The sequence below is a fragment of the Leptidea sinapis genome, chromosome 34 (assembly GCF_905404315.1).
Source record: "Leptidea sinapis chromosome 34, ilLepSina1.1, whole genome shotgun sequence".
Classification (NCBI taxonomy): domain Eukaryota; kingdom Metazoa; phylum Arthropoda; class Insecta; order Lepidoptera; family Pieridae; genus Leptidea; species Leptidea sinapis.
This window is the reverse complement of record NC_066298.1, coordinates 10,494,995-10,508,286: the sequence shown is the minus strand read 5'-3', so window position 1 is coordinate 10,508,286 and position 13,292 is coordinate 10,494,995. Positions and strand designations below refer to the sequence as shown.

At 36.9% G+C, this 13,292-nt stretch overlaps 1 protein-coding gene across 1 annotated transcript in view; it reads left to right on the top strand.

Annotated features, from left to right (window-relative positions):
* Positions 1 to 13,292, top strand: part of LOC126975056 (WD repeat-containing protein 7-like) — a 72,348-nt gene that overhangs the window by 9,318 nt on the left and 49,738 nt on the right. The gene's annotated exons all lie outside the window — the stretch shown is intronic.

The following is a 13,292-nucleotide window of genomic DNA, read 5'->3' as shown; positions in this document are numbered from 1 at the left end:
TAAATCGATTCAGTTGTGTCGCATATGTATATTTCACGTACATCTTATGATAAAATGGCGGAATTATACATAGCTGTCAAAAACTTAAAAAGGTGCAGTACTAATATTATCATTCGCGATTTGTCTATAATTTTGACTCTTATTTGACATTGTTAAACTAAGTAAGATAGAAAAGCCTTCACCGTTGGTCATATCTCACACTCTTTTTTTTATTTGATCACTTTTTTAATTGATTACGGTAGCCCACATTCTCCTGCAACAACAGAGATATCACAGGAGCGTTGTCTGCATTTTTTGAAGTCTTTATCAAAAGTTATTGCGTCACATATTGACTCGCCTAATAAAATCTAATTTGTATGTGCTAAAAGAATATTAATTACAGTTATGCAAAAAACGCTTAATATAAATAATAAAAAGAAGAAACTAATTTTCTCTATTTTTTCTAATAGATTGATTAACAAAAAATGTGTTTTATTGCAAGAAGAAAGAGAAACGAGTGTAGATAAGTGTCATCTGGTGGTAAGTGATCACCGCAGACAATACTCTCTTGTAACACCAGAGGAATAACGAGAGCGCCGACCTTCATCATCGTCATCAGCCGGAAGACGTCCACTAGTGGACAAAGGCCTCCCCCAAAGATCGCCATGACAATTGGTACTTCGCTGCCCTCATCCAACCTATTACGGCGATCTTGACTTTCTGGTCAAGAACGTCGGTCCATCTTCTGGGAGGCCTATCAACACTTGGCCTTCCGGTACGTGGTCGACATTCGAGGACTTTACAGCCCCAACGGCCTTCTGTCCGTCGAACTTTGTGCCCTGCCGACTGCCACTTAAGTTTCGCAATCATTTGGACTATGTGGGTGACTTTGGATCTCCTACGGATCTCTTCATTTCTTATTAGATCTCGCAGGGAAACTCCGAGCATAGCCCTCTCTCCATAGCCCTCTGAGTCACAACCAATCATAGGTACAAATGTAATTTTTCATCTATTCCTTTTTGAATATTTTCGTCGGCCAATAGTTTCGTGATTCCTATTTGAATTTTAAATGAACTCAGTTTTATCTATGGTGCGTCAGTCGAACTAAATGATATAACCCACATTGTCGTAGGCTATGTCGTCCCCGTTGTAATGGATTCGCTTGCAGAATAAATTTCCATCGTATTAACATTACTGTATGGTAGATCATAGCCCTGGTTTTTAGTATTCGACTTCGTGATGATAGCCGTTGAGCTATTTTTGGTAGGAGACAAACTTATGGTGACGCGACACAGTTGACCTCGACATGTCGGTGACTTGTTTGTATGAAACATAGACTTACAACATGCTAGCTTATAGACAAACAAACCGTGCGAGAGAGAATATTTTGTAACGGAGATACAGAAACATACTTTCTTTAACCGATTTTGATTGACATGTCATAAACCGTCAGCCACTAGCATTTAGATAATTAAACCACCAGCTAACCGCATACATTGATAAATTAAAATCGGTCACGCATTATCCCGCTGCCTTGACGTATATACGCTAATAAATAGTAAGTATATGGTTTGAAATATTTACCAATGACCATTCCATGTACTTAAATCTCTTTAACGTCTCGCATTTGATATTAAACAGAAATTTAAAAAGTAGTAAGCATAGCTTACTTAATATTGATGCCATTTTTAAATTCCGTCTATATTGAAAAGCTGCTGAAAATCCAATTGATAAAATTTGTTTGTTTGTAATTACTTATTTTTTTTCATGTATAGCTTAAATAATAAACGCGAATATTTTATACTGCTTTATAAATAGTTTTATATAGTTATATATATATTGTTTTCGATTTACGACGAAGAATGAAAAAAAAATCTTATATCTTTTTTAAAAGTATATACCAAATAATATGTACGGAACCCTCGGTGGGCGTTTCCGACTCGCACTTGCACAGTTTTTGTCATTCTATTGGATAACATTGAATATAATATTTGATTTATATATGAGAGGGGGCAAGAGTGTTACGTGGTGCAAACTGAAAGACCAAACGTCCAAAGACCTCCGCAACGCAAGGGGTCATGAGAGGCGTTGCCGGCCTTTAAGGGAATAGAAGCGGTCTTTACTAGCTCTAATCTTGCAGGTCGCCAAGTATTGTTGGTTCTGGGATACATTTAGCCAGTAATTGCTTCTATATCAAATATTTTTATTAAAAATAGGATATAATGTCACTTATTGAAAGTCAAAAACTACTATCCATTCGAAAAATTATGTTTCAGACTTGAGAAGAACGGGCGCAAGGAACTCAGTGGGCTTCTGTTTGTTCATTAGTTTATCGTTACAGGCTGGCTATTAAATAATAAATAAAAATTATTATTTCATAGCTCGAGGGCGGTCGCTCCATTTCCAATCTGTGGTATCATTAAGAAGTTATCCCACAAACGTTTTTAGCAGATTTATTAAAATTCGTAATACATTTGTTTTGAATATTTTCTGGGATCTTGTTGTAAAAGTATATACATCGCCCCACAAAAGACTACTTACTCGACTTAGCCGAGTAGTAGGCATTCAGGCAAGTTTATATCAGATCCTGGTGTTAACATTATGGTTATGACAGTCTAGCAAATTCGTTTATGTGGCTATATAGATAAATTCTAGAGAATTGTGCATAAATGTCTCGCAAAAGGCACAGTTGCAGAATGCCAGATGTATACATAATGTGGATGCAATTTACTATTTTTAAACCATTAATGTGTCTTCATTTTGTGGGGTTTAGCCATAAACGCCACGCTTAGCAGGCGGGGTTATTGATCGCAGTTGATTACAGTTGCAGTTGGATGGATGAGGGTAGTTGGAGACTGGTACTCCCTTATTATTAGTGCACTCGGAATTGAGACAGCTTAAATTCTGCTAGAGTTTGTATGCTGTGCCAAAAACAATAAAATACAAGATAGTTGATTCCAAAATGTCTGCCATGTATGTAACCTGCACTTGACCGTATTGTTAGAGGTACAGAACAGTAATAAAAATAAAAAGATTGTTTAATCTCACCGATATTTCTGTCTAAGGCGCAGTCTTATTTGGCACTTAGCCTTTCTCCAAGGCATTCAGGTTTTGTCAGTTATACTATAATGTTATTCACTGTTTGAGCTTACTTTGCGTCTCGTTCATCGATCTAATCAATACAAAGACCAGTGGGAGGCTCCTTTGCACAGGATGCCGGCTAGATTATGGGTACCAAAGCGGCGCCTATTTTTGCCGTGAAGCAGTAATGTGTAAGCTTTATTGTGTTTTGGTTTGAAGGGCGCCGTACCTAGTGAGATTATTGGGCAAATGAGACTTATCTTATGACTAATTATATCTTATGACTCAAAGTGACAAGCGCAATTGTGCAAAAGATCCTGAGCGGCACTGCATTGTAATTGGCAGGGCGTATCAATAACTATTGGCTGAACGTCCCGCTCGTCTCGTCGCTTATTGTATTATAAAAAAGAGATTTTACCCCAGCAGCGTACCGGCCTTACCAGTTACTCTTCAAGTAAGGATCCCTAACTGTCATAAATATTTTAAACCTCCTCTTTGTCCTCGTCAGGTACGGAGCCCATTATTAATTAAAGTCCCGCTCTACTTCACTTACAACACCCCGGTACCAGAAATATATGTTATCAATTCGAAACGTCTATGTCCTATTGCAAACTAGAATGAAATTCTGAACCGGTTTTACTAGGGCGTAACAGTGAACAAATATTATTCAGTTTTACTCTTAATGATAATATTACTTATACAAGTTGCGCAATAAGATATTTAAAACTGTACATTATATTGTATAATTTTGATTCAAATTGAATTATGTGTGTTAAAATTTATGGACGATGCGTTATTAGATCATTTACACGAAAAATATTGAGGTTTAACCTCTATTTTGAGCGATTCACTCACACTAGCACAAGACAAATCGCGAGTGTAAGACGTACCTTTTTTATTGGATGTCTAGCAGCAAGACGCTCTATCTAGAGTTATAAGTTATCTATTGATGAGTTATTAGAACTTGAGACGACCGCGACGGTGTAAATCCTTTGGTGCTCTTATGGTTGGGCTTAAAGCAAGCGTTTATTAAAATTGGATTTTCTATGTTTGAATCTGTTACCTATTCGGAAATTATTTTCTTGAGCTCTGAAAAGAGCAGGCATAAGAAGCTCACTTTTTGTATTATAATGTATAATATTTCCAAGGTTTTTATGGCTAAAGCTATATGAATGACAGCACGCGTCTCAGCAAACATCCCGGATAATGTCGACGAGAACCGGAACAACTTTGGGTCTGAATTCGAGACTATGTAAAGGCTCGAATGTTGCAAACATAATATAATAAAAATAGAAATATTTTCACTCACCAAAGGGAACGAGAATAACATAACGTATTGCAACAACACTTGGCAAGCGTCATGAAGCGACATCAGTTCGTGAAGGAGCTTTGACATGGGGAGAAGACCTGATAAAAAACTCCCAGCCCATATTTTAAATCATATATCAACTTAGCCTATTTAATATATCTTATACAATTTTAGGTGGCCTCCGCAGAACCAGACAAGACGTTGCATCATTGTCCTCTATATAATCCCTACTAATATTATAAATGTGAATGTAAGTTTGTTTGTTACGCTTTTACGCCGGAGCTAATGAACCGATTTTGGGCTACATTTTATCCCGGAAAAATCCATGGTTCCCGCGGGATTTATGAAAAACTGAAATTAGCGTCGATGAGCTATAACTATATCTATGTAGGTTTAGTTTCCCATAGCAATATTCCACGAAACATGATTCATGTAATATTCTGAAAACGGGAACTGGAATAGGACATGAGATTATCTTCAATTCTAAACTTGCTTATCAATTTTTTAAAACCCTTCATCTACGTGGACGAAGTCGCGGGCATCAGCTAGTCTACTATGCTATAGTAAGCCTTCTTTGTCAAATAAGCTTTAATATATATCTTAAATTTGTACTCAGTTAGTCCTTGTATACAGTCAGGTATGTAAAATTGAATACCTATTAATCCAGCTGAACTCTTAGAAGACATAGATTTTTATTTTCTTTCAAAGTGTCCCTTTGTCGTACGTATTCTCGATTTAAATTCTCCCCTACATGCCATAATCTGTGTTTGTAATCTTGGCGCCGTTATAACGAGCGACGAGGTCACCTGGAAATTGACCTCTAAATAGCTTGCTGCGCTCGGTAAAGAGAGAAAGTGCTTCGCTTCAATCCACCGCCTGCAATTATATAAGGTGCAAATTCGGCCGCACGCTGTAGAGTACTATTCTCGCCTCTGGGCGGGCGCTTCCCAGTACCAGCTTCTTCCATCTGACCACATACACCAAAGAGCCACTCGAATCGTGGACAATCAAGTCATCTCCGATCGTTTTGTTTCTTTGACGTTGAGTAGAGATTTGGGGTCTTTGCGCGTACGGCATAAATCAAATCAAAATTACTTTATTCTTGTAGGTCATGTAAATGACTCTTACGAATGTCAATTTCTTTTCTTTCTTCACTTACTGCCACTTTGGAAAACGTTGAGCTTTAATGAGATAAGAGGTGAGAAATTCATTACCATTCTTTTAAATCAACATTAACATCTTTATCATTCTACAAATATTTTCAACTACAATATATGTAAAGTGATGCAACAAAATTACTCAAACGTCAAAGTAATACCTAACGCCTTATACTCGTATAACTCGTAAGTAAGTCAAAAAAGTAAATGTAAATTAATACGTAAAAACTAGAGTTATTGAGTACAGTAGATGCATCAATCCACACACACAGTAAATAAATAAAGGATTTTAGTGGGCACTTTATTAACGATTGTAAAAAATATGATAACTTTAATTTTAAAACATAAAGGAAAGTTTCTGTTATCAGGATCATACTGCCGCCACAAGAAGCGCCCGTTCACGAGGATAACGCATGAGCCACCCATTGCCTCCCTCAACCATATTTTAGGAAAGGGAACGACTCCGACGATATATCATACATAGCCGAACTTACCTATCGTAACCTCCAAATATCTATTTTATTTTATTTCTGTAGAGCATTGCTAATGAGATCATCAACTCAAAACACAATTCAACATTAGAAAAATGTTTAAATAATTTTTCAATATACACGATTACAAATAATAACATAGGTTACACCTCCATTTTCTCTACTCCGTCAAAATTTAAAAACTCCCCGCATCATGCTCGTCTTGTTACAACTTTTACCTCGCATAACCACTGTTGGTTTCGGCGTTCCCAAATCCATACGACTTAGAGACCTTTACGCTCAGAACAGACGCCATTCAAAAGCTCGCAACACATCCTTTAAAAGGCATCGAAATTCAAATTTTTTTATGCAAAGTGAGACATACAATGACTTGAACGTCGAAAACTATCACCCATTCGAAATAGTGTGCCTCAGACCTAAGAAGAACGGGCGCAAGAAACTCAGTGCGCTGTTTTTTTCATAAAAATATGGTTACAATGTAATATCGTACAATAAACATTTATAATTAAATAGTCTGAGGGTGTTGGCTCCATTCCCAGTCTTTGGCATCATTACGTCACATATCCATAACGTAACTCATTTGTTTTGAACATTTTTTGGTATCATGTTGTAAAAGTATATACATCGCCCAATATAAGACTTACTAACTCGACTTAACCGAGTAGTAGGCTATTTACGGCTTTCATCTTCTTCAAAATTTATACCTATCGAATAGGTTACTGCGAATAGTACGATTTGATATTAGATATTATTATATCCCGCTAGTTTTGCTTACTTTGCAGCATAATGTAAAAATTCTGTAAATTTCAATCTCTAATCGTAATGTAAGTAATTAGTAAGAGTAATATGCTCAATATATTATTTGTTAACCAAGATTTATGATATTATGTATTTGTTGTTTTTTGTCCAATATATAAATAATTGAAATATTATATTTAGAGCTGTGTCGACTCCATTCAGTCGCAAAGTTACAAGCGTGAAGTCAACATGGTCTAGCCCGCATTAGATGGTTCACATCAAAAAGATCAGGTGCTAGTTCTACAGACCTAACCTCCAAACAATGTTTACACAACACCAACAAATGTAGGTTATGGAACAACAAAGGATAATGAGCTGTATGTGCTCGACTTTTAGGCGATTATTGCAAAAGCGCGGAACAATGGAGCCGCTAACTATGCGACCAGAATATCGTGACCTCCCTGTGTTTTAGCTCTTTGTTCGCTTATTATTCATATTCTTTGTCTAAATTATGTAAATTTGTGATAATTACTGGCAATAAAATATATAATAGTTTGAAAGTCTGTGTGTATAATATATATTATATACCTACATAAAAACAAAGTAAGCATATTGTCAGTAAATATTGGAAAATTATAAAAAATAAAATAAAATAAAAATATGTAGCAATAAAATAAAAAAATTGTGTGCGTGTAATTTGTATGCGCGATTGAAGCAAAACTTATTTGACATTTACGATTACAGAAACGATCTAACTTATCGTATCATAATTTAATTATATTTATTATTATTTATATATTTTACAAAGAATGATATAATGTTATATTGATATTATTCATTAAAATACGAAACGTTACTGTCTCTCTTTTTATCTTCAAAACTTATATCTCCCTCTCCACTTCCTTTCGCCTCGCCGGATCACAGTTTTCGTAACGCTCTTTTCATGCATTCACCAGCTTACTCCTCCAGTCAAGTGAGCGTATACATATATTATCTAGTGATATTTTGTAATTTTTAATTTTTTCCGTTGGTTGTATGTGTATACCTTTGCCATTCCATGATGTAAAAATGAAACAACTCACCAGAGATTTACATTTCCCGCCCATTCAAGCGGCAACTCGAAAAAACATTCTGTAGTAATAAGATTGCCGTTGATTGAGGAATTAAACATTTTTCAAGGCGAATTCTCCACCCCCACACCCCTAAGGTAAGGTAATCAATTAAAAGCGCGCTCGTCATATCATCTTACGTCAAACTAACGGTCTATATTCCGTTGTTGCAACACCGGGCACGTTATAGCCGTGAGAACGTCGCTCGCGTGACAATGTAATGTGTTGCTTGTGTGTATTACTAGGGCTGTCAAACGTAGTATAAAACTAAGACAGACCACGTTTTTTGTTCGATGAGTGGAGAGTAGCTTATGGAATCGTGAAGGAAAAGTGTGAAATCTGAATTCACTTGGATTGAAAAATGAAAAGAACATTTACTCAACACTACACCTTACAATGTGTTATGTTAAAGTGATAATTATACAAATTTAATTTGTACCACACCTTATAGTTAAGAAACTTAAGAGTAGGTACAATGCAGTGTAATAGGCAGTGGCATAGAAGTACCTACTCTTGACTATATATCCTAATACATTTGCACATATAAGAATAACCCTTGTAATTTTAATTATTATTCAAAGAATTAACACGTTATGCCGTCAACTGCCGTCCACAATTTGTCCAAAACAATATGAGTTTTATAGATAGAAGAATCAATTAACAACAACAACTGTTAACGCCACTATCTATCTATCTATCCTTCTCCTATCACGCTCTCTCTCTTCCCCACTTCGCTTCACGGCGCCTTTTTGAAGAACGGACCCAGTCCTTCGCCGGTGCCTTCACAGTTCGCGGAAGTGTGTGATACCAAATGACTCCGCTCCGTATGCAAACAATAGCGCCGCGAAACGAATTGTGAAGAGGAGGAAAACCGGTTGAACCAGTTAGACTACAAACAAGGACCGGATTAAGTGTCGTCAGCGGTGCAGCATCATCAGTTTAGTTTCCTAGTCCAACGCACAGTCCACTTCGCAAGAAGTCCGCTGAACTGCGCTTGTATTGCTCACCCGACAGTGGTCTTCAGAAAACCTCACTGCAAGACTTTGCAAGATGCGCTGCCGGTCTTGGAAGCCAATATAGAGGACCCAATTAAGAGGCTTATTACGGAGTCCACAAAAAGATCTCTTAACAGATGATGACTCATGTTCGAGATTGAAAAGAGTGGCCTTTAAGTTTCTTGTGTGCTTTTCTCACGATCTCTACCTTTTCCGAATTTGTAGAAGATTATTAATATTTTTTTATTTTTAATTAATAGTTAATTATATAATTACCAATAATTTAATATATATATTTATATTAACTATTAAAAACCGGTTAGTTTAATTAGTATAGTTTATTTGACTTTGATCTCCAAGTCGTGTTTACTTCACATTGGTCAGACGGTGTTCTCCCACTGTTATAAAACACTTGACGCTGATCTGATTCGAATTTGACCGTTTTTTAGCTTTTTAAACTTTAAATCTTAAGCATATTTATGAATTCAATCAACAGTCTATCAGACTATGTTTTTTTGATTGAATTCTAAAAACTATAATATGAACAAGTGGAAGGCTCCTTTGCACAGAATGCCGGCTAGATTATGGGAACCACAATGATGCCTATTTCTGCCGTGAAGCAGTAGAAGTCTGAAGGGCACCGTAGCTAGTGAAATTACTGGGCAAATGAGACATCTTATATCTCAAGGTGACGAGCGCAGTTGTAGTGGTGCTCAGAATCTCCGGGTCTTTCAAGAATCCTGAGTGGAACTGCATTGTAATGGGAAGGGCGTATCAATTAGTTTCAGCTGAACATCCTGCTCTTCTCGTCCCTTATTTTCATACAAAAAAAACCTGACAGCCCTAGAATATATACAATGTTTACAATGGAACTTTAATGTTAGTTTTTGTGTCAATTAGGGTGTTTGATGGTAAACCTATTACAGGCTAATGAGTGAACGATATTGCAAGAAAAAACCCAGTTAGTTATCTGTTATGAAATCAGGAGATTTATTTTAGAAGCGATTATATCCAGAACCAAGGTACATATATGAAAATTTAATTGGTACGCGTATTATTTTACGTAAGCCATTGAGTGAGACGCAAATTCGGACTCATATGGAGTACTGTTCTTGGCAGGTGCTCCCTAAATTATTTCCTTAATTATTTTTTTTAATGAAAATAAGGGACGAGACGAGCAGGACGTTCAGCTGATGGTAATTGATACGCCAAGACCATTAAAATGCAGTGTCGCTCAGAATTTTTGGGTTTTTCAAAAACTACAGTTGCGCTCGTCACCTTGAGATGATAGATAGTAAGTCTCCTTTGCCCAGTAATATAGCTAGTAGCCTAGCTACGGCGCCCTTCAGATCGAAACACAGTAATGTTTACACATTACTGCTTCCGGGCAGAAATAGGCGCCGTTGTGGTACCCATAATCTAGCCGGCATCCTGTGCAAAGGAGCCTCCCACTGGTAAAAAAAGCTTAAGTTAAAAAGATCAAGTCTCCGATCGGCTTTATTCGTTGGCGTTGTGTAGAGATGTGCGAATTAAAGCCACTTAACCAAACACTAACAGCTACGAAACATAACCATAAGATGTTCACCTGTTGGTGTTAGTGGTCAGTGATACGGTCTGCCCATTTCTTTTTTCATGAAAGAAGAAAACAAACGAGCAGGTGAACCGTATGTTCACCTGATGTTGTGTCAACACCGCCTACATTCTCTTGTAACACCCGAAGAACCACGAGAGCGTTGCCGACCTCCATCATCATCAGCCGGAAGACATCCGCTGACCTCATCCAACCTATTACGGCGATCTTGACCAGAACGTCATCTATCTTGTGGAGGGCCTATCAACACTTCGTCTTCCGGTTCGTGGTCGCCATTCTAGGACTTTACTGCCACAACGGCCTTCTGTCCGTCGAACTATGTGTCCTGCCCACTGCCACTTCAGTTTCGCAACTATGTCGGTGACTTTGGTCTCCTACGGATCTCCTCATTTCTGATTCCATCTCGCAGAGAAACTCTGTGTTGCCGACGTTATAAAGCACCCAATAAACGTAGCGGTCTAGGATCGAACCTGGGGCTCCGTGGTGATAGTCAACGATTTAACCTATTGCACCAGCGACGCTTCATTATTCATACCATTACAATAGTACCGTTTAGGAATCTAGAAAATTCCAAAGGCATAAAAGGCATTTATTTTCTCAAAAAAGTTTCCTTAAGAATTTTTTTGATGTCATTTCTAATATACTAGATACTACTACCGCTTCGGAAACAAATGGCGCTCTGAGAGAGAAGAAGCGGCGCAAGAAACTCTGAAGAAAGTTCTGCTTCATCACACTTGTCCCCTTCGAAGGCTCAGCTTATCCCAGTAATTTCACTAGCTACAAATAGTACTTACACACCACTATTTAAAAGCAGAAAAAGGCGCCGGTATGCTACCCATCTATCCACGATCCTGTGTAATGAAGCTTAGCTGGCAAATCACTTCGGACAGATATTCTGCAACATATATCACGGGCAATGTTAAACTTATAACTTAATTGCCAAATAAGCAACTGTAACAAATTTTCGTAATTACCGCATCGTATTCGCCGCCTTGACACGAGCGATCATGTGCGCGTAGCCTTTTTGATAATTAAGCGTGAAGTTATTTGCATAGTTGCTTTTAATTGTTCTAACACCACATTGAATACTATTATTACGATAGCTGTGCTTTCGACAGTTATACTTTATATGCATATGCACGCAATTCCGTCTGCGTGAATAAAAAAGCTTTGTTGAAAGTTTTAACTTATGTTATGGAGGGTCCGTTGCTACTACGTAAGTCAGTAATTACTTTATTCAAAAGTATTGTTCAAAAACGGTTGTGTGGTAAAGGTTACGGTAACATAAATGACTTTCTTAATGATACCACAGATTGGGAATGGAGTGACCGCACTCAGGCCATTAAATAATAAGTTTAATTGAACAATATTACTTTGTAAACATATTTTTTCGATGAAAAAAAAAGCCCGCTGAGTTTGTTGCGTCCGTTCTTCTCAGGTCTGAGGCTTTGTTTTTGGAATGGGAGGTAGTTTTTGACTTTCAATAAGTGATGTCAGATCCTATTTTAAATAAAAATATTTGAATTTGAAGAATTGGCTATGAGCCGATCTAATTCCTAACCAACAGATATATTTGAAGCGTTTAAGCAAAAAGCAATCATATATCGTGAACTTATAATGTTACAATGTTAAGTTTGGAATTAGGATATAACGCCAGTTGATTTACAACAATCAAATACCTAGCTTGATTATTACTCGAGATATTTCCATTCATGCAAATGGAATTTACAGAAATAGTCCGTTTTATTACAATTCTAAGAAGAGTGAAACACAGATAGGATATACCTATATTATGGTTTTATTGTCTTACTTGCCGTTTTCAATAACCTATCTACTCTTAGTTGAACTTACGGATACATTGCTGTCACCAATCGATTGATTGGTGATAGATTCTTATCTATATATATAAGTTCTTACTTGTGATTACAAGTTCTTATCTATCCATAGTTAAGTAAGCATGTAAGTAAGCGTAAAAAGATAGTTTTATGTACGCCTAGTATGTTAAACTAAGGATAGATTGGTTATTGAAAATGGCCGTAAAGCATTTGCAACAGCATTTTTTCCGTCGAATTTCTTCACAAAAATTGATATGTAAAACTAGTTGAGAGGTCTAGCATAAGTTATTAAGTATTTCTTTATAGAAGAAGGGGAAACGTGTCGTCAGAAATTTCCTAAAACGTCTTCAAGTAAATACGTTTATTATTTGGGTAATTCTTACAAATTTGTGAAATAAAATTATCATATAGAATCTCCATTACATTCGCGAGGCTTCTATCGCAATGTTTTCTTAACTTTTACAATTTATGAATGCGTTATGAACGGCCAAAGGTCAGGTAAATTTGGGCAAAAAAGCAGATATTTGGAGGGTTGTACTGGATTTGTTTCTAGAAACTTGTGTTTTCTGCTTCGATAGAAACTTGATACATTGCACAAGATACCCAAAGTTGCAGTAAAACACCATAGTCAAGTATGAGCGTTTGTATGAATAATATGACGGATTGATTAAATTATGGATTCCACAACGGCGCATATTTCTGCCGTGAAGCAGTAATGTGTAAGCATTACTGTGTTTCGGTCTGAAGGGCGCCGTAGCTAGTGAAATTACTGGGCAAATGAGATTTAACATCTTATGTCGCAATTGAAGTGCCGCTTAGAATTGTTTGATTTTTCAAGAATCCTGAGCGGCATTGCATTATAATGGGTAGGGCGTATTAATTACCATCAGCTGAACGTACTGCTCGTCTCGGCCCTTTTTTTCATAAAAAAAATCTTAAGACTCAAAAGCCCAGTAATTTGACTAGCTATAGCGCCGTATAAACCGTAATACTGTAACGCTTGCACA